This window comes from Pantherophis guttatus, chromosome 3 (assembly GCF_059756535.1).
Source record: "Pantherophis guttatus breed Tessera chromosome 3, ASM5975653v1, whole genome shotgun sequence".
Classification (NCBI taxonomy): domain Eukaryota; kingdom Metazoa; phylum Chordata; class Lepidosauria; order Squamata; family Colubridae; genus Pantherophis; species Pantherophis guttatus.
The window spans coordinates 30,482,647-30,506,497 of record NC_142065.1 but is presented as its reverse complement, the minus strand read 5'-3'; the positions used below and the strand labels follow the sequence as shown (position 1 = coordinate 30,506,497).

Genomic DNA, 23,851 nt, shown 5'->3' with positions numbered 1-23,851 from the left:
GGGGCCTCTTGGAGGATCCCTGACTCCCCGCCCAAACAGACTGCAAGTGACTAGAGAGGTAGGACGAGAATCACTGCAAAACAGTGCCTCCTATCCCTATCTCTCTGAGCCGTTGCAGCAGGATACCATGGTCGATGGTATCGAAAGCCGCTGAGAGCTCAAGAAGGACCAGGATGGAGGAGCAATCCCCATCCCTGGCCCACCAAAGATCATTTACTAGAGCGACCAATGCCGTTTCCGTGCTGTGACCACGCCTGAAACCAGATTGGTAAGGATCGAGGTAGTCTGTTTCTTCCAGGAATTGAGGGAATTGCTGTGCCACCACAGACTCAACAACCTTCGCTAAAAAGCGAAGGTTGGAGACTGGACAATAATTGTTAAGAACATCAGGGTCCAGGCTAGGCTTCTTAAGGAGGGGCCAAACCACTGCCTCTTTGAGTGCAGCAGGGAAGACCCCTTCCCTTAATGAAGCGTTGGCAACAGCCTGGATTTTAGCCTAAAGCCCTGGAGCCTTCCCATTCAAAAACTCTTCAAGCTAAGGCCTGCTTAGCTATTGAGCCCAGACACATTCAAACAGTACGAATAGTATGACAATACTAATTTATCTCCTATTTATCCAATTTAACCTCTTTATTGACGCTCAGTTTTGTGACCTCCTCGACAAACTCTTAAAGAATGTAAAACAGAATGTATGAATGGTAGCATAGCAGAAAGCTGTGGATCTGTGCCAACAAGCCACAAGATGGGAAACATCAAATAACAGATTTGATGATGCATTAAAAGAGCATCTAGGGTAAATGTAATTCAGCTAATATTATCTGCTTTCCGGATTACTACTATAAGATATCAGGCATCAAGAATCCTAATTCATCTGTCACTGCATAAAAACACAATGGCAAGAAAAGACCATCTGTTTATGAAAGATGCCACCTAAATGAGCAGTAGAAGGCACCATGTAAATGCAAAATGCTCTTAGCAGCAGATTGTGTGATAACTGAAGGGAGATTTGGCTTCCATTTTTCTTAAGTTTTTTCAGTTGATGAAACTTAAAACCTCCAATGTAATTATGCTTATTTTCATTTATTTGGCATTTGGCCTGTAATGGCACAGCATTTTACCGTAGGTTATATGATATTAAAAGACAACTGGAAAAGGTTGAGATTTTTTTTAAAAAAATGATATAATGTCATTTATTATTTACATATAAAACATTCACTGGCTAGTAAATACAGCAGTTCACAAGAACTCCCAAATGTTAATAAGCTTACTCTTTCTGGTTTACAAATATTCTTCCTGTTATACATGCTGAAGCACAGGAAGATTTGTTGATTTCTGTTTTACTATTTCTTGCTAGTTTTTAAAAAAAAATAGAGAGAGAGAGGATTTTTTTTTATTACTCTGCAGTCTGCACAGATTATTTACAAACATGGTATATTCAATATATTATGTTTGAAAATAATCCATGCAGAGCGATGCAACCCCCTTCTATTATTTTATTTAAAAAAATAAATTTAATAAGAATGAACAAAACAGTAATCAGCAAGCATTCCTGCATATGAATGTCTTATCCTGGTGCCAGGAGGTGGTGATAGTTTGGATAGGGAACAAGAGGCGTCAACTGAAGCGTGGCAAGAATGAGAGGCTTTGGGTTTGAGGTGTTGATGGTTCTAGAACTATGCCATCTTTGGTGGTTGATTAGTTACATTGCCCCAGACATGCCCATTTTGCAGTTAGAGGGTTCTCCTGGAATCATGACTCCTGCTTGAAGAATAGATGGTCAGGATGGCTAAGAAAGCCTTTGCACAACTTCATGTTGTACACTAGTTGTGCCCATTCCTAGATCATAGTTACTTGGGAGTCATCTCCTGATTGGACTACTGTAATGTATTCTACAGAGGGCTACCCTTCAAAGGTAGCTAGAAACTTTAGCTGGTAAAGAATGTAATAGCAAATTGATTCATTGCTAGAACGGGACATGTTAAATTTCTGCTCAATGGACTGCATTGGTTACCTGTTTGTTTTTGTGCCGATTCAAGGTGCTGATTTTTACCTTTGAAGTCCTTCCTTCCTGGAATTGGATTATTTCAGGGATCGCCTCTTCCTGATTACATTAGCCTGTCTTAAGTGTCCCATTAGATCCTGCAGAAAGGGAATGCTATAGGTTCCATCTGCAAGGGATCTACATTTGATGGGTCCTAAGAGGTGGGCCTTTTCTGCTCTGGCACTCACCTTATGGAACACTCTTTCCCACCCATTCACTTATCCCTGAAGTGGGATACTTTGACCCCTGATGTTCAGGAAGTCCCTTAAGACCTGGCTTTGTCACCAGGCCCGGGGGTCCCAGGAGTCTAAAGAAAATTTACAATAGCTTCATCACTATGGCTGATAATTACTCTCAGCTGTGTTGTATGATATTTAATTTTTTAAATAATACTTGTTTAAAATTTTAACATGATTGTTTTCATGTGTTTCTTGTTTTAATTTATTGTTGCAAGTCACCCAAAGTCACTTTTTGTGAGATGGGTGCCAAATAAATTTGATAAACAAAATATGCCACATTGTGGTATTCAATATATTGACCTTATAGAACGAACACAAAAATATATGGCACAATTAGTCATTACTAATATGGGAATTATGCTATATTTTTAATGCAGAAACAATAATATGCAATGCACTGGAACTACTAAAGTAAATTTTCAAATGCAAGAAATTTCTATTCTGATTTGTGCTGTATACAATCATTCTCTGTAATAGCCAGTGATAGCACTAGATTGGTTTTAACTGAAACCCCAATCTTCCTGATCAAATTAAAAATTACTGAAATTCCATTAAATTTGTTGCAAAGTTTACAAATCCTGTGAAATCTTTTAAGAACTTTGAAATCTCATGAAATGTTAAAGAACAGGAATGAATAAAGGAAAAGGAATACACTGTATATAAACGTAAGAGAAAGCAGAGAGATATAAAAAAATCTAGTGGTCTGATCTTGTGGTGTGAAATTGATAAATGAAAATGTATGATTAATTTATGCATGAAAGAATTAAAATGTATGCCAGAAACTGAGAAGTGGTCTCATCTAAACTATAATGTGTATGAAAGTAGGAATTCATAAGCCAGCTGAAACTGCATGTTATGCTCCAATAATTGATGATAATGAAAGCATAGATATAAACGTTGGAGAAAATTGTGCCTCATTCTGAGTGACTATAATTCAGGAGAAATAATTATTCTGTTAGGTATTGTGAATGAAACAATAGCGATGAGACAGAATACAGAAAACATAACTGGGCCATTCAGATAACAATGAATGAATGAGAATGGTCACTGCTCAGTCAGTTTATGTTTAGGGGGAAAAAAGAACTTTATTTCATATACATGATTTAAGCCTAAAAGAATTCCTACATTTTCATGGCAAAAAATTGACCATAAATCTAAAGCACAATTAATCTGATCAGTTTTGATGACGAATTGAGGGAGTTAGTGAAGGATACAATATTGGTGAAAGGTTCTGGATATAATATCAATAAATTTTCGGTAGTGTCAAGAGTGGATATTAGCAATATGAACATGGAAAAAAACAAGTGAAAGAAAGTAGGAAGAGAAAATGTGGATCCTGTTTTAGCAAGCAATAGAAGAGAGATTAATCTCTGAATTTAAAAAATGGAAAAAGGACATAAATAGAGTACAGAAACTGATGGGGCCAAGTAAGGAGAATTACAGTATGTTATAGAATGCCACCAAATTGAAGGGTGCTAATGGAATGAAAAATAAAAGAGACAATGGATGAGGAAAAAAATAATATTGAAGAATGACTGTTGCTACAAAAAAAAAATGATGGTGAGACAAAGTATTTATACAGAAAGAAAAAGATAGCTGCCAAAATGGTAGTCTAAGATAATAAGGAACAGATAAAATTTTAAAAACCAAGTGAATGCAGAACAATTTTGATGGAAGTTTTTAAAAATATTTGAGAATGGGTGAAGGGGCTAGAAAGAGCTTCCAACTCATTTGATTTGAGATTAAACTGATTTAAGGAATGCTAGAAGGGATGTTTGGGATCCCTTTTTAAAAATATTTGAGAATGGGTGAAGGGGCTAGAAAGAGCTTCCAACTCATTTGATTTGAGATTAAACTGATTCAAGGAATGCTAGAAGGGATGTTTGGGATACTGTGTGGGAATGATAATAATACACTAAAACATGGCTATGATTCAAATACCATAAAAATTAATTTGGAAGACAGAGCTGATAAAGAATAAATTCTGAGAGAATATTCAGAAACAGAAAGGCTGCAAGAGTGTATGTGTAATTGGCAAAATTGCTGACAGCAATTGTTGGCTATCCAACTCTTTAAATATATGTGTGAAGACTGCATCTGGGCCTGACAAATTGAAGCAATGTTGTTATTGTTCCTCTATAGAAGACAAAAAGTAGCAAACCCAAATGCAAAAACGATAAGGGAACTGAGTTTCTAAGAATTCTTGTGAAGATATTTGGCAGACTTCTGACAGAAAAAGTTTGAAAAGCAGCCATGAGCAACAGTTGGAAGTACAACGTAAATTTATGCAGGCAGATTTTTGCTCTTCAGAAGGTCAGTATATATATATATGTTTTCTCAGGTTTTCGCGGGTGTTTGTATGTAGGTCTTTGGTTATTCGGGTCTTCTCCCACATAAAATTGGAAGTGTCTTGGCGACGTTTCGATGAAGTCTCATTCGTCATCTTCAGGCTGGTGTTCTCGGCTTCGTGCTTCCAGGAGCAATGTGAGATCGCAGCTGTCTCTTCCTTTTAACTGCTAGTGGAGGTGTGAGCTGATTGGGTGGGAACTTGGCTGTGTTCTGATTGGGTGGAGGTATGTTCTGATTGGTTAGTGGCTTGGCTGTGCTCTGATTGGCTGGGGGTGTGTTCTGTTTGGGTGGGGGCTTGGTTGTGCTCAGCTTAGTCTGAGTTGCAGGGGGATTTGAGCTGGTGAGCTGCGTTGCGAAGCCAAACAACAACAACGCAGCTCACCAGCTCAAATCCCCCTGCAACTCAGACTAAGCTGAGCACTACCAAGTCCCCACCCAAACAGAACACACCCCCAGCCAATCAGAGCACAGCCAAGCCCCTAACCAATCAGAACATACCTCCACCCAATCAGAACACAGCCAAGTTCCCACCCAATCAGCTCACACCTCCACTAGCAGTTAAAAGGAAGAGACAGCTGCGATCTCACATTGCTCCTGGAAGCACGAAGCCGAGAACACCAGCCTGAAGATGACGAATGAGACTTCGTCAAAACGTCGCCAAGACACTTCCAATTTTACGTGGGAGAAGACCCGAATAACCAAAGACCTACATATATATATATATTAAGTGAATAGGGTTGAATTATAAAACATTTTGTCTGAGTGCAGAATTGAAAGATTGGTTGCTGAATGCAATTATGCATTATGTAATATAAATAAAGCATGTATGAAAATGAACAATACATAACAAATAGTAAGAAAATATATTTCCTATCTCCTTCATTGTTGAATGTATTTTTGGATAAATATCAAAGAACAATTGTGGTGAAGTTATAAGTATGCCTTTTTTTAACCAGACACCACAGTATATTGATGCCCAAAGCCAGCAACACCTCCAGGCCTCACTTATACTGCCGGCTCCATTGCTGCTGCTATTATTATGCCAAAACTGCTAAATACTGTAGCTGATAAATGGTTAACTATCTGGCTCAGCTCTAATCTCAACCAGCTTGCAAAATTCCAGAAAATTTAACAATTTGGCTCTTTTGAGGCAGTATGAGCCAACTCCAGTCTACCACTGAGTATGTCTGAATGTGTATGCAGACAATGCTTTGTTGCTGGCTGAATAATTAGCAGAAAACATTGGATAGATAGTATGATGCAAGGAGAAATATGGATCTGAAAATTAATGTATCAAAGCCTAAGGCAGTATGTTTGACAAGGATAATGGAGCGCAGAACTAGTGAGTTATATTACATATTCTGACTAAAAATGAATATGTCTGCCTTGCTACTATGTTTACGAAATATGGCAAAATGGATGAAGATATGCAAATGCTGAAAGAAAAATGGTGGGCAGTTCATGATCTATTGTAAGAAATGAATGTTTTTCAAAAGAAGTGAAAATGTATGCATATGAGAGTGTGCTACATCTCACTTTGTTATATGAAAGTAAGAGTGGAATATGTCAGGAGAAGCATAAAAATAAGATGAATGCAATGGAAATAAGGTATTAAATAAATATTTAAGATATAACAAAAATATTTATGATATAATAATAAGTGGAATAAAGAATAAATGATGCTGAATGAATGTGGTTTGAATCTAATTAATGAACAACCAGTATCCCACCCACCCCACTCAAAAAAAAGTTTGAGAGGAGGAGGAATGAATGAATTGAGAAGAAGGGGAACTCTTAGAAACTTGTTATTGAATGGATCTAATGGATCAGAAAGAAAAAGGTGAGACGTTTCAAGAACAAAAGGCAATATAGAAATAATGTATGGCTGTAGTGGAAGTGAGGATGGATAGAATGTTATAGAAAGGTATAGTAAATAGTTTGATTTAAATGGAATTTAGCAATATCTACTTTCTTTCTTTTTTCCTTATTTATGTATTGTATTAGTTTGGCTATTATTACACACTTCTTTTATGTGCTTTATCCCAAAATAGAATAATGCAATGAGATGGACATGCACAATACATATATGTGTGCGCGTGCATGTGCATGTGCATGCGTGTATGTGTATATAAATAAATAATATAATTATTATATTATTATAATTTTGGCAGCCTCAGTTGATATTCAACACAGTTTTACAGTGATGAGTTTGTGGAGGATCTTGGAGGTGGGGGTGAGATGTACTTGGACTATTGGTTTTATATGATTTGTCCCAAAATAGTCATTTAGCTGAGCTATGGAGTAGGAAAGCCATTGCTTAAGTTTTGCACAGATCATCATTAACGTCTAGTTATTTGGATCCTTACCTTATCCAAATATTAGGCCACCTGCCTCTACTCCTTAAGGCTATATTGTGATCGCCCCTCTCAAATCAGTGAGATCCTTTGCCTTAATTTCAAACCTTTAAGTTTATTTAGATATAAAGCAAAAGTTAAATAACACATTCAGTCATATTTTATTACAATTTCACACATTCTTCAAGAATGAACACTGTCAATTAAACTAATGTTCAGACTAAAACATTCTATATTAAAACTCATCTTTTTTTAGTTCATTAAGATTAAGAGAAAACAAAAGCTTTGTAGTGTTGCTCACAACTAAATAAATTAATAAATCCCAGATAGAAATGAAAAGGAAAGAGATGGTTTCGGCCAACTTTAATAGCTAGCTAGCAAGAGATCATTTATCCTGGAACATTTGTCTATTTTCACAAATGCATAAGGTTCTTGCAGGACCCTGCACTTTCCTTAAAGATATCTGTTAATTGCCACCCTTCTAACCGCATAGAAAAGAATGTGAAGTTCATGTATAGCTAAAAACAAATCAGAAACTGAAACACCAGAATAATTTATAGGAGCACAGCTTGATATGAAAATAAATAGCTAAACACACACCAAAATGTGGGAAAAGAATGCTTATTTCTGTATTTTATATACATGCACACTCCGTGACAAACGTAAGATGAAAAAATATCTAAAGTAATTGTAACCCACTTTTGATAAAATACATCTTGGGAACATCTTGGAAAGCAGGCCGAAGTGTTCTTAAGATGTGTACTCCTCAATTTCATTTCAAGTTTCTGTTGAGGTATGTCAATTACATTGTTACAGCAAAAGTAACAAAATACTTGTGGCACTTTAAAAATTGACAAACATATTATGGAAAAAAGGAGCTTCTGTGAAATACGCTCCACTTTGTGAAGAAAGAGAGAAGAGAAAAAAAAAATTGGGAGAGAATGAAAGAAAAGTAAAAGAAGACAAAAATACTGAAACTACCTACAGATAATGGCTATTTATAAAATAGTTGTTATGTATGACATGTGGCTTTTCCAACAGAGGTTGAATTTCAGAATGAATGCAAATTGAGCCCATTAATTAACCTCACTCTGTTAATTCTGTTACTGAATTATTTTATCTATTTATTTAATATGGCTGCCTATCTCAAATTTGTAACTCTGGACAGCTAATAACAGTTAAAAATAGAACGGTTTGCTATTTTTTTTAAAAAAAGTAAAGGTTTCCCTTTCCAATCATGTCTGACTATAGGGCATGATGCGCATCTCTGTTTCTTGGCCAAGGAGTCAGTGTTCTCTGAAGACATTTTCTGTGGCCATATGGCCAGCATGGCTATATGCCAAAGGTGCAAGGAATGCTGTTACTCCCCACCAAAAGTGGAACTATTAAGCTACTCACAGTTGCATGCTTTTGAAATGCTAGATGGGGCAGAAATGGGATTCTCGAATCTCTAATTCGGACAGTCAGTTTTCCAACTGACAAGTTCGGCATCTTTAACTGCTGAGTCATCACGCCCCTTTGCTATATATTATTATTATTATTTTTTTGCTATACAAACATATAAAAATAAAGAGTCCATAAACTCATATATACTTAGGTAAAAGTAGGTAAAAAAAACCCTTCTTCTGGCCGAACTATGTTTTTAGGCAATGGTGTAGCTTCAGAAGTAACAGTATTGATTGCATTGTCTTGAAAGTCATTGGAAAGGATGATTGCATCTTGCCAACTTCCAATATTCCAGACTAGCAGATAAGTAGTCCAAAGTCATCTAGTTGGCTTCATGTCTAAAATGAGACTTGAACTCACAGTTTCTAGTTTCCAGACAGGAGTCTTAACCACTGCACCAAACTAGCTCCCAGTAGCAGCCCAGTAACTACAAATAATCAAAATTAAGCCCATTCAAGCTCTGCTTAATTTTCATTGTGAAATCAAACAATCTGGACAATAGGAAGGTGGGTTTTCCAGACGTTCAGAGTTATTTAGTATTAATAAACAAGCCACATGGGATCATCTTTTAAAAAACAAGCAATGGCAGTGCAGTTTGTACTAAAAACATAACTAGATCCAAGAAAATATCAGACAACACTTGTATAACTTTCCTATCATCCTATCAGCTTATACATGCATAAGAGAGGATTTTGCAGCTAATAGATTTTATTTCTGTTTTGTATAAAGGGCACCTATTTTCTATTTTTTAAAAAATATTGATTTGGATGTTATAGATTCTGATGAACTCAGGAGCCATTTCAGATTAAGGTACTGTCAACATTTAGGTTAATGTTATTCACTTATACTCAAAGATAATGTATAATTAACCTGTGGATTGTGCTGTCAAGAAAGTGTCAGGTAAATGAAACCGTGTTTATATTTGTGAATGCTAAATGCTACACACAAACAAGGGAACAAAAGCTATTGCCTTCTGGCTTTGCTTATTAAGTTCCCAGAAGCTTCTTCTCTAATCACTTTAGAAAACAGAATGCTGGATTAGGAACACATTGACTAAATTCTTTTTGTAGTGTTTAGCTGTTTATCCAGCAAATACTGCTAACATCTGCAACCATTTCTGTTATCATTTTAACAAGCACAACAGTGCTTTGCTTACTTCATACAGTACAGCAGCCCAACATTTTTATTCATACTTAGTTGAAGAAACTATATGATTTGTGAACTGTAATGTGCAGGTTAGCTCAGTTAGCTAAACCAAATACTAAGTAAACCATATGTCTTAACTTAACCATCATGTCTAAACTTAACTGTTATTTGTAACTGTTATAGTACCTGCCTTTACTACTTCCTTCACAGGGATTTCAAATGATGCTATCTTCCATTTGTTGCATTCCTTCTTTGATTTCACCCTGCCTTTGATCAAAAATCATTTTTTGACTGGTGGCACAGTGGTTAGAGTGCACTACTACAGGCTACTTCAGCTGATTGCTAGCTGCAGTTCAGCAGATTGAATTTTACCAGGCTCAAGGTTGATTCAGCCTTCCATCCTTTCCAGGTGGGTAAAATGAGGACCCAGATTGTTGGGGGCAATATGCTGACTCTGTAAACTGCTTAGAGAGAGCTGTAAAAGCACTACCAAGCGGTATATAAGTTTAAATGCTATTGCTATTGCTATTTTAGGAAAGAAAAAGTAGCTGAATAGTTGCCTAAACCTTTTGATTGGTAGTTCAGCTCAGAGCTGAAGAAGCTTCTTGGATGAGAAGCGAAACATCTTCAAAGAAAAAACAGAAAGCCCAGTTGTCTCTTGAAAAAAAGCACCTTTGGGACAACCATGACCTGGATGACTGAGAATCTCCATAGATACTTTGTTGAAAGAATTGCTTCCTATGCTACACTAGTAGAAATATATTGAATGCAAATTCCCTGAGTAGGGGAGCAGATTATGCTTGGTGAAATGTATCGTTAGTTCCTAAAAATACATACTGAATATACAAGGTTCATGGATAGGTGCTAAATGAGAATTCATAATTTGTAGCAATAATGGTGAATATTTTTAACATAAATAGGTAGTCATTTAAACTCAATATATTTGCATCAACATTTTTTGATTGGTAGTATTGCCATTGGGAAGCACTTCTTGCTCTGACTCCCTTTGTTGTCATCACAAGAATGGCTTTCAGACCTTTTCCATTCAATGATTTAGTCTTCTTCAAGTAAGCAGTTAAGAATCATCTCCAAGGGATCAATGCTAATATGCTTTACAGGACAAAACAATGTATAATTAAGCATACAACACTATAATTTTCTCCACAGATGCATTAAACACATAATGCACCATATTCCAAGATTTGATCAGACCTTATTAAGGATCCCTAAAGTTCAGATCTTATTCTTCAATTCTCTGTTTCTCTGTGTTCCTAAATTCTATTGATGACCAATACTGTATGCCTCAGTAAATTTATATGGTTTCACGATACACTAGCAAATTGGTTAGGCTTCATTCCTTTCCCATTTACCATGGAACTTTATTATCCACCTGTGTCATTTCTACTACACAGATGTCTGCCTCTGACAAATGTATTAACTAATATATTGCCAATGACTACTAAGAAGAAACCATTTTAGAAAGTAAGAACTAATTAGTTTCAATTCCTGAAATCACAATAACATCTTTCAAGTAAAGACACTGATTTTGATTGATTGGGTTTCTAACTTTTCTTTCATTTTTGCTTGTCTTCCAAGGCCAGATTCCCTGTTATGTCATTGCTATTTTTGCATTATGAAGCCATGCCAAACAATTCCTCATTCATGTAGAATCAACTATAACACAGTGGTAGAGCATTAGTTTTGCATGGTAAAGGTCTGAACTCAATCCCTAGTTATTTCGGGTGGTGTGAGGGTGGGGAATGATGAAAAAAAGCTATTTCCAATAATTTGGAATAATATATGAGCAAGGGGTTGGAGTAGAAGACCTCCGAGGTCCTATCCAACTCTGTTATTTTGATACTATTTCCTTTTTAAGACAAAATATGAATTGTGACTGCAACTTGCGTGTTATGGTCTTGTATAGGAATAGTGCCAATAGCAATCTTGGAAATCAACTTTGTTATTTGTGCTTAAGGTATGCAAAACAAATATATAATATTTATATCATTATATACCTTCACTTTTGAGTACCCATCAGGACCCTATGGAAAAAGAATCAGAACAGTGCATATCTGAACTCCAATCTCCCATGTCAAAAACCGGCACTCTAACCTCTATGCCAGGGATTTCAAACTCACGGCCCACAGGCCAGATGCACCACACGCTGGCCATGCCCACTCCCATTTTGGTGAAGGGGAGAAAAGTTGGGTTACGTCACATGACAACAATGTGTTGTTGCCGAGTTTGACACCCCTACTCTATGCTATCCAGCCACCCTCTCTATACCTGTTTTGCTTTTTTATTTATTGCATATCTCTTCTTGCAGTATCTCTTACATGTAAAATGGTGCGAGAAGAGTATTAGAGAATGGCGTGGCCAGCATTGGGTGGTGAAAGACAGAATTTAACTCCCAGCTTGAAGAAGGATCCAAGCCTGCACAGTTGAGGAGGATGTCTGCCCTTTAAAGCCAGTTAGTACTTGTATGTGAAGTCTCCAGGAATACAAAGGCTGAAGGCTAGACGAGGGGGTGGGATCATGAAAGAAAGCAACAGCTACATTACATATATACATCCACACATGCACATCAGTGGTGGGTTCCTCCCGGTTCGGCTGAGCCGGTAGTGGTAATGATATGATGTCACCAAACCGGTTCTCTTTGTTCAGGAGCTGGGCCCTCCCGCCCCCCCCCCTGCATTATTCTTACCTTTTATTTGGCCCCACCCCCAATCTATTCACTTCCTCCCAAGTCCCAGCTGATCGGCTAGAAGGAAAAAAACTGTTTAAACTCTTGCCGCGGGGCTTCAAAGGGCCGTCCTACAGCTGATCAATGTTAAAAGGCAGTGTGGTGGTAGACCAGTGTGCTCCAAAAACAAATAGGTAGACCGGTGCCTCCAAAAACAAATGGGTAGACTGGAACGCTCCAAGAACAAATGGGTAGACCGGTACAGCTCTGCAAGCAGTTAAAAGCCTGGTAGACCAGTACCTCTGCTAAATCCTAAAGAATTGGGCATCAAACCACACCCACAAAATAAGCCACGCCCACAGAATCGGTAGTAAAAAATTTTAGAACCTATCCCTGATGCACATGCCATACAGAATCGGTAGTAAAAAAATTTAGAACCTATCCCTGATGCACATGCACATATATAATCCTCAATTTACAACCATTCATTTAGTGACCATTCCAACAATTAAAACAGCACTGAAAAAAAATGACTTACAACTGGTTCTTGTTCTTTCAATAGCCGCAACATCCCCAGAGTTATGTCATCAAAATTCAGGCCTTCACAACCAGCATGTATTTACAAAAGTTACACCTCCCATGGTCATGTGATTACAATTTGTGACCTTCCCAGCTGGCTTCTAAGAAGCAAAGTCAAGGGGCAAGCCAAATTTGCTTAACAACCACATGATTCACTTAACAACTGTAGTTATTTACTTAAAAACGGTGTCAAAAAGTTCATAAAAGAGACTATGGCTCATTTAACAACTGCCTTGCTTAACAATGGAAATTCTGGTCCCCAATTATGGTGATTGACCAAGGTCTATTTGTATGCATACACATACACACGTACGCACATATACATAGACACATGCATTTTTTTAAAAAAAATTGTCTTACCCATACAACTATAAACTGGAATGTCTATCTGTCTCAAAATCATTTTTTTTTCCCAATTCACAAAAATGACAAATGACAGTTTGGATATTTGCCTCCCATTGGTTTAAATGAAATGATTTACCTCTTTGTATATTGATTCGTTCATAGAACTGATTATGTAGTTTGACTATTCATATTACCAAAACTAGTATGTGGATATCTGAAAAGGGAAAAGAACATTCAATGACTTAGAGCAGAGGTGTCAAACTCGCGGCGCCACGTTGTTGTTACATGATGTATTGCAATTTTTTTCCCCCTTTGCTAAAATGGGGGTGAGGATAGCCAGCGCGTGACGCATCCAGTTCACGGGCTGTGAGTTTGACATCCCTAACTTAGAGTAACATTTTACCTATCACACCATCGAACTGGTGGTTGCAAGCTCTTCAAAATTCTGCCATGGAAGTCATTTGGCTAGTTTACTTTAAGAGAAGTTGGGCTATCAGGAATATTAGTATGTCCCCTGTCTACTTAAAGGCAATATTTGAAACCAGAAGGAATAATATGATGCTTGTTTTCAAGCCAACTTAATATGTTGCTGTTCCTGATCTTTCTCCTCCATCTGCTCTTTGCTGATGGCATAAATGAATGTTTGGTAATGAAGTTTATCTCAGTGATGATTTATAGCATTATGTCTGATAAACTTTCTTGAGCTGCTGGCACGGATAATGGCACTCATCACTGAATTCTGTTTACTTAGTAGGAAGATGAAAAAGCAAACAAGCAAAAAATTACAACTCGATTTTTAAATATATCGGAATGAAGAACAACCATAAAGATAGGTATTAACTGAAATATGCTTTCATAGGGTAGGGAATAAAATCTGTTTCTTTGTAAAATGTTGTTTATATTTCATATATATATATATATATAAAAATCAGACAAATTCTGCCTATAGCTTAGTATTTCACAGGCAATAAATGTTAGGAGTGTTTCTGTTTTGCTTTGATATGTTGGTTTATGTGAATTTAATGGACTGAGCAATGTCAAAGAAAATAGTAAAATGAAAAAATGTGTATTAGACCACATAGCACAATTCTGAAGATGCCTGTGAAGATTTGTTCCAGAACTTGTAGCCATTTAGAAAAATCACCTTTCTCAAGTGAGTCACTTCCATATTAAATGTTATCTTTTCCCTTCTGCAACTGTGCAAATCCTTAAATAACCTGATTTCTCTTTGCTTCAATGGTCAGGCGATAACCAATATTTGGGTATTATGTTTTACATTTGTTTGCCGTCCAGAGTTTCATTGGTAGATGGGCAGCTATATAAATGTTAATGTTATTGTTAAATAAATGGATAACTAAGGTAACTAATATAACTTTATGAAATTTTGTTTTGGTCTCTGATTCCTAGAGGCTGCCAAACAAACAAAAGCAATAAAATGATTGCATTGTGGCAGATTGTATACCAAGGCACAAATTGTATTAGCTGCCAAAACTCTTTTTAGACATATATATACTGATAAAGAAATAAAGGGAGACTAGTATAGATCTATTTCAAGCTTTTTAGCTTATATATATATATGTGTGTGTGTGTGTGTGTGTGTGTGTGTTTCTTTTAGCCAGCTTTCTCCTACATAACCAAGATTTTTATCTTGCTCAGTGGAGTCACATCCACTCGATTCTGGGCTTCTTTCTTCTGGCAGCCAGCAGGCCCTATGCTGCCCTATGCTGCCTAGTGAGAAACCTGGCTAAAAGAAAAACACACATAAAACCTACAAAAAGTAAGAAAAAAGTAAGAATGTGTGTGTGTGTGTGTGTGTCTTCTCAAGTTTTCACGGGTGTGTGTAAAAAAGTTAAAATCTCGGGTGTTTTCCCCCATCATTAAAAGTCTGTTAGTTGAAATGCTTAAAATCCTGGCTAAAATCCCAGCTTAAGATCCTCCAAAATCCCAACAAAACACTTTGTAAGGTCTTTTGAAACTCTGGCTAAAATCCTAACCAACACTTTAAAAGTTTTCTTTTTGGCAATGTTTCGACAAGCTCTCTAACTTGTCATCATCGGACCCCTAGTTTTAGAAGCTGTGGGTATGCTGCAAGATCGGAGTTGTTGCTTTTCTATGTTTGCTGCTGCTGGCGTATGCTGGTTAGCCTGCAACTCTGTGTCCTGACTGGAGGGCAGCAGTTTTTTCTCCTGCTTCATTATCCTAGCTGTGGCCTCGTGCATGTGCGAGCAAAGCGTGATCGGAGCTGCCGTCTCTCTATAAATACTGGTGGGGAGGTGGGGAGTGCTGGCTTTGTTGTTGTAAGTGAGTTGGTTGGCTGTGTTGTTACATCTTGATTAGTTGATGGAGTTGATGTTTATAGATTAGTCGGCTGTTTCGTAACATCTTGTGTGGGCGAGGTCCTTGATGTGTGTCCATTAAGCTTTTGTGTTTTAATGACCTGGATAATGGGCTGTGTGTTAACATCCTGAGTTCTAGTGTCCTGATATCCTGAGATATTTGATGTAATGTCCTGAGCAGATGGCTGTGATGCCACATCCCGGGCTTTGATTTGGCTCCGAGTTTGAGGTCTTGCCATGTGTTCATGGCATGTGTCAGTTTGCTTTGGGTGGGGATCAGAGAGAGGTGCAGTAGCTGGTGATGCCACCGTGGTCTGGCTTCTGGATGGTGGTTGTATTTCGTCTATGGGATGGGTTTGGGTTTGAATCTGGTGAGGATGATTGGTGGTGGTGTCATGTGTTATCTTGGGTCCTATGTTAATCTTTGTCACTGGGACTCTTCTGTCCATTGTGGATGAAGTATGTGTTGGTTAGGCAGTGGTTGGTCAGATCTAGGATGTGTTTAGGGGGTTGTATTTGTTTTGGATTTGTTTAGGTGGTGGGGTCTGTGTTTAGAGGTTTGTAAGCAGGGTCTTGGAATAGGTTGGATAGTTTGGCTTGGTAGTCAGATGTGTTTCATCACCACTTTGGCATTACCTTTGTCTGCTGGGAGAATGATTTAATAGACACCCAAGTGCCTATTAAAGAAGCCTTGACAGCTATCCAAAACAAATACAACCCCCCTAAACCCATCCTAGATCTGGCCAACCACTGCCTAACCAACACATACTTCATCCACAATGGACAAAGATACAAACAGATAGAAGGAGCACCTATTGGATCATCCCTCTCATCCGTCATCCCAAGCCTATACATGGAACACTTTGAAACCAACGCTTTAGATAAATCTGAACACAAACCCAAACTCTGGCTCAGATATGAAGATGACACTTTCATAATTTGGCCACACGGAAAGAAAAAACTGGACAACTTCCTCACACATCTCAACAACCTACACCCCAAAATACAATTTACTATGGAAATAGAAGCTAACAACAAACTCCCCTTTCTGGATGTCCTAGTCTACAGAAAACCCGACGGCTCCCCAGGACACACCATCTACCGGAAAAAAATGCACACAAACCGCTACTTAAACGCTCAATCACATCACCACCCTGCACAGATCAACTCTGTAGCCAAGACTCTCATCTCCAGAACCAAACGCCTAGCCGACAAAGACCCCCTGAAAACTGAATTACACACTCCCACAAACGTATTAATCTCTAACGGATTCCAAAGAAACACAATTACCAACCTAATCCAAAGGGAGACACTCCCCAAGAACCAAGACACAGAACAGGACAATGGCATCGCCCTCCTCCCTTACATCAAAGGCACCACAGATAAAATCAGCAAAATTCTTCACAAACACAACATCAAGACAACATTCTATCCTGACCAAAAAATAGCCAACATCTTAAGAAACCCCAAAGACAAGATCCAGCTAGAAAACCAAGGAGTCTATGAAATACCATGCAAAACCTGCCCAGCCACATACATTGGGCAAACCAATAGGATAATAAATGCACGCATCGCAGAACACAAGAACACAGTCAGAAAAGAAGAAAAAACTTTCTTCCTTTTCCAGCACCTTAAAACAACAGGACATGGAATTGATTTTGAAGGAACCAAATTAATCTCCAAAACTGAACACTTCAACAAGAGAATAATTATGGAAGCCATCGAAATAGAGAAACACCCCCATAACATGAATAAACATGACGATACCTCCCGCCTAGCAGACATCTGGAAACTAACCCTAGTCAACAAACGAGCCCCAGCCACAAACATTGACACCAGACCCAGGATAATACATGACACCACCACCAATCATCCTCACCAGATTCAAACCCAATCCCATCCCACAGACGAAATACAGCCACTGTCCAGGAGTCAGACTGTGGCGGCATTGCCAACTGCTGCACCCCTTTCCTATCCCCACACAAAGCAAACTAACACATGCCATGAGCACATGACAAGACCTCAGACTCGGAGCCAAACCAAAGCCCGGGATGTTGTATCACAGCCATCTGCTCAAGACAATACATCACAGAACTCAGGATATTACAACACTAAAACTCAGGGCGCTACAACACAGCCAACTACCCAGAATGTTGCAGCTCAGGACTCAGGATGTCACAACACTGGAGCTCAGGATGCTGCCACACAGCCCATTACCCAGGTCATTAAAACACAAAAGCCTAATGGGCACACAGCTAGGACCTCGCCCACACAGGATGTTATGAAACAGACAACTAATCTACAAACATCTACTCCATCAACTAATCAAGATGTAACAACATAACCAACCAACCCGCTTACAACCACAAAGCCAGCACTCCACACCTCCCCACCAGTATTTATAGAGATCACGTTTTGCTCGCACATGCACGAAGCTGAAGACATCAGCCTGAAGATGACGAGTGGGACCTTGTCGAAACGTCGTCAAAATGCTCTTTTGGGAAAAAACCCAAATACGCCAAGACTTTCATACCTGTACCTGTGAAAATCTATGAAAACATAATTGTCTTTTATATTAGGCTAATTCTGCTGACTACCGACTGCTGGCAGTTCAGCAGTTCAATCCTGACCAGGGGAACTTAAATTCAAACAATGCAAAAGATACAAGAATGTACGGTTTTTATAAAGAACCAACAGAACTAGACCGGATATTAGTAGGGACAGATGAAAAATTAATTTTAAAAAATTATAGCTACTTACTGAGTATTAAAATGGAAGAAGAGCAAGTGAAAGAAACAATGATAAGATCAGCTAAAAACTTTGGTTACCCAATACAACTAGATAAATAACAGAAATTATGGGACAGAAACTGTAAATTAACAATGTCAATGGCCTATAAGGAAAATCTATACAATTTTTTTAATAGATGGCATTTACCACCAGCTAGGATAGCAAAGATGTTTGAAAACTTATCAGCTAACTGTTGGAAGTATAATCAGATACCAGGTTCATATTATCATATGTGCTGGACATGCCCAAAGGCAAAAAAATATTGGACTAAAATTCATACTTGGTTATAAAAAATGATAAAACAACACATAAATTAGAAACCAGAAATATTTCTGCTTGGGATGCTACCAGAACAGTATAATAAAGGGAATACATATTTAATTTTGCATGTAGTAACAGCAGTAAGAATAGTGTTTGCACAACAATGGAAAAATGAAGAGATCCCGATAGATGAAAGTGTAATAAAAAAAAATATTAGAATGTGCTGAGATGGATAGATTGACACTTAAGATAAAAGAAAAGGAAGAAACAGAATACTTTTTAACATGGGATATATTTTACCAATGGTTAACTAATAAAAAACAGAGGTTAGAATTTAAAAAGAATTTAAAGAGATAACAAAGAATGTATTTAAAATATTTTAAGATGGACATATTGTTTTATTATTTTATGATTAATATTGATATGTTCATTAAGATTACTAGCATGATCATGGTTATTGTTGTACCTTTACTCAAAATTAATTATACCCAGACAACACGCGGTTCAGATAGACATGGAATTTTTTAATGTTTTTAAAGAAAAAATGTACCAATAAAACATATATTAAAAAAAAGAAAAGAATCCTGACCAGCTCAAGGTCAACTAAGCCTTCCATCTTTCATTCATATACAGAATATCATTCATCATAAGGATCATCATAATTTCATGGTATATGAAAAATATCTCTCTGTAAAAAACCCTAAAAATCATAGTATATATATGGTCAAGTTCAATCTGAAATTGCCAGAACCTACAAGCAAAATCCTTCCTTCCTTCCTTCCTTCCTTCCTTCCTTCTTGATTCTTCAATGGCAACATTATTTTCTATCTCATTTTTTTTGTTAACAAGAACACAAATTTTACCAAGATCAAATAGCAGGATTTCTTTGAACATAGTTTGTGAATATCAAAGGATTCAGAAAACTTTATTTTACAAAAACATTATAACTAACACATCAATTTAATAATAAATAAAATACACACTGCTAATATAAACTATCATTTTGTAAAGTAATACTTTTCATAATCAATATTCACTTTGAATTCTTATTCTTATTAATAAATCAAAAGCTTTTGTCAAATTCTGAAAGAACATATCCATTTTATGATCAAGTATTCCAGCCATCACAAGTTGTTATGTCACAATCTCTCTAACTCACACTGAACTCTTCCTGATCATACAATTACTTTGATATGAAGAAAATTGGAATTTCTAGGGAGAGTAAAAACATATTTTAATGTTTATAATTTATTATCTTTTCCACCATATAAAGGAACAGGAATAAAACATGCTATTTTCTGACAGAAAATTGTTAAAAGTTCAGAACCAAGTCAAAATGTTTTGGTACCTGAAGCAGAATCAAAAGTCTATCTATTTGTGCCAAGATATTACGCACAATTTATTACTCTTGTGTGATATTCAAACTCTGCCACTCTGGTGCCAAATAATAGACGCCGTCCTATATAAATGATTTCCTGAAGTCCTTCTTATATCTTTTTGACCAGAAAGAGTGTGATAGGGATAACAGATTAGCCCAAACAGCTAAAATCTAAATGGATGTCATAGTAATCAGAAAACACAGCAAGTATAAATGTGCAACTTCACTTTTTATTTAGTGAAACGTCAGCATGCAACTTGAAATCCGTGTAATTTTTCTGTGGTTAATGTTCTCATAAATACTTCCCTTCACAGTGAAACAGATGTTCAATCATGGATTTCCTTCTTAGTTGGAACTAGGCACAATTTAAATGCTGGAAAATCTTTCTTTTATAGCTCCAAGGCTACATTAACATCTACAAAGAAAAGGGGCAGACACTAATATTGGAAGTTGCATGAAGCACAGCAGATGTAGAACATCGTATTAAAGAGTTCTTCTGTTACATGACAATCTCTCAGGAGTACTGACATCTGTATTAAAAACTCTGTAGCTGAAACCCAAGACTGAGCCTCAAGTATTATAACAAACAAAAAACAACAAACAATCTATAATTCTCAGAAATTGTGACTGGAGTTACTTAAAACAATTCTTTACAAAACCAATTTTGATTGTAGGCTGTGGTATATATCAGAAGCATAGGTCTTTAAAAGTTAAACAGGAAATGAAATATGCATGATGATCACCAATAATGAGCTGGGTGAGATGTTATTTCTCACTGTTTATGTCACCTGCAACTCTTTCCTCTCTCAAAAGCTATCTTACGATTGCTAAGGCTGGTACAGTTTCTTTTGAAAAAAAAAGTCTATTCACCAAGATGGGAAGAGAACAAAGGAAACTCAGAACATTATTTGAAGGCTACCAACAAGACACAATTGAATGCATGAAAGGCAGGCATTTCTAGTGCCATTTTGAATGATATTTTTCAGCCCTTATAAAAGAGACAGAGCTTGCAAAAGTAGTAGCAAGGGGAAATGCTTAAACAATTAGCTTTCCCCCCTTTGCCTTGCTTTTTACTTCAGTGTTACAACAGCTATTGCTGGCTGCATTGTTCCTTCATATTCTTTCAAGTTTCCCACCTACCTGCCCCAAACCTAGCCAAGTGTAATATATAATGATAGTCCAACTCCATTCTCTTAACCCCTTTGGAGCAGGGGTTGTGGAGGTGGTGCAGGTTCCCTAAAATAGCCCTGTCTCTAAATGGAGCAAACTTATATTTATTTATCTACAAAGCATTCTTACTCTGCCCTTTCCCATGCAGTAATAAAGTTTCAAAGAAGAAAAAGCTTCCCATGATACCAGGAGAAGCTTTCATCATCTGATTTTTATTTATAAATATTAAAAGGTTTATCTACTGCCTCCCATAAAATATCTCAAAGGACCTTGCAATCAAATTCAAAAAAGGATAAAGCAACATCAAATAAAAAGTTATTGTAAAAGTGGTACATTAAAAATGGATAGGAAATAAAAACCTGTCTCTACTACTGAAACAAGAAAGATGTAATTGGAAATATGATGTTCCTCAGTTATTGGGGAGAGAGCTTTCCAAAGAAACCCCAAAGAACTGGCCTTTTCATGAATGACCATAAGAAGACAATCAACATTCATGGCATACCAAATAGATTCTCCTGGATGGGGTTGAGTACAAATTGGAGGAGGTGATCCTCCAAGTAACCAGTGCCACACCCTGTAAACACAACAATTTGACTTACATTTAGGAAAAAAATAAAGAATTGGTACAGAGCCTGATCAAAGATATTATGCGCTTATACTGGTGTCTACTAGCCAGCACTTGGGCCGTGACATTCTGGACATTATATTACATTCCCTAAATCCTAATGGAAACTTTTAGATGATCCTCAAAAGCAGTCCCATGCAGAATGCATTGCAATAGAACAAACAGGTGTGGTGAGAGCATTGGATTTTGAGAGGGTCACAACTGAAGTACCAGATGAAACTGGGCAAACACAAGTTAACTATGGTTTCTGTCTGCCTATTTAACAATAGCTATATTTCCAGGAGAACCCCCAAATCATGGACTTGCTTTTTCAGATGCAATGTCACCCCATCAAGAAACAGGATCAGGCATACGGTGTAGCAGAGAATCTATAAAAAAAACCCTCTCTCACTTGGGTTCAATTTCAGCCTATTTTGTCCTGTCAACACTCTCATAGTTTCTAGACACTGGAATAAGACATTAACAATCTCTCTTGAATAGACTGGGATGGCAATGTACAATCAAATTATTATCAGCATATTTATGTCTTTATTTAATTGTTTGTCAATTAGTACAAGGAAACAAGTATCAGTATAGATATAGACATGGACACATGAAAAAAATGGCACAAATAAATAGATATCAATAGGCAAAACATAGCCATAAACACATAAAATGATTACATATAAATGGGGACAGTAAAGGTAAAGGTTCTCCTCACACATATGTGCTAATCATTCCTGGCTCTAGGGGGCGGTGCTCAACTCCGTTTCAAAGAGCCAGCACTGTCCAAAGATGTCTCCCTGGTCATGTGGCCAGCATGACTAAACACCAAAGGCACATGGAATGCTGTTATCTTTCCACCAAAGGTGGTCCCTATTTTTTCTACTTGCATTTTTTACCTGTTTCGAACCACTAGGTTGGCAGAAGCTGGGCAAGTAATAGGAGCTCACCCCGTTACGCAGCACTAGGGATTCAAACCACTGAACTGCCAATCTTTCGATTTACAAGCTCAGCGTCTTAGCCACTGAGCCACCACATCCCAGTTTGTTATAGTCCTATAAAACTGTTTAGGAAGCCAGGTGTGGATCAAGCCAAGAAGTTTCCAGTTACAGCCACGCTATCCACTTCCTGAGCTCCAAAGTCAAAAAGAGCCCAAACAATCCCTTTTAAGCACCCACCAGAAAAAAAAAAATTCACCCATAAAGAACCTGAGTGGGCTATCTTAATCAGCCTGTTCATCCTACAGGATTTCATGCTAATTGTCAATCTCATTTGGCCTGGACAGTGAGCAGGTGGGAATTCCTTTCATATCCATATCACTACCCAAAAGTAAGGTGAGGTCCAAAATGTGGCTACCTATACAGCCTTGTAGAAGGAAGGTGATTTATGTGGTTTTCTATTCCAAGGATATTTAGGGCTTTATATAACAGTAATTAAAAAAACTTAAACCTTGAATGAATTGACATTTTTGTCAGGAGGAGAAAAAATAGTAGATTCTGCCAATGACAGATGCTTTCTCCATTGATATAATTTTAAAATTAGTGTGCAAAGTGCAAGTAATGGCTCTCACCCTTCAGGCATGCTCAACTTCTCAATTTTTTTACTAACTAGAAATATTTTTTTAAAAAAAATCAGCTTCACTCACATTAGGTGAAGGGTGATTACCAGGACTCTATATAACCATTATATCTTTCCTTATGGAAAGATTTTTTTTTTAAACCACATGTGCTACTTTAGATGGCTGATAGAAGCTCTGATATTTTTAATATATCATAAAGAGTTTAAGGCACACTTTGTTGTCTAAAACTGCTCACTGAGAGCAGGGATTTTAATCAGAAATTGTGAAACACTACTTAGTTAAATAGTCAGCATACTTAAACAGAGTAAAAGATGCATGTTTCTACTCTGATATTATTAAAGTGGATTTATTAATATTAATTTTGCACTGAGAAAATTAAATCTTTTAGAAATGCAATTGCTTAATGCTTAAGACTTAATTTATTATGTACAAAGCAGAAAGTCCAGGCTGTTTTGAGTAACAAATTCACACTTTTCAAAACATGCTTTAGAAAGATAAAATAAACAGAACTGAATTAAAAAAAAATCATCTAGATTATTGCTTTGCTT

At 37.1% G+C, this 23,851-nt stretch overlaps 1 protein-coding gene across 8 annotated transcripts in view; it reads right to left on the bottom strand.

Moving 5' to 3' along the window:
- Positions 1-23,851, bottom strand: part of PTPRT (protein tyrosine phosphatase receptor type T) — a 677,232-nt gene that overhangs the window by 275,313 nt on the left and 378,068 nt on the right. The gene's annotated exons all lie outside the window — the stretch shown is intronic.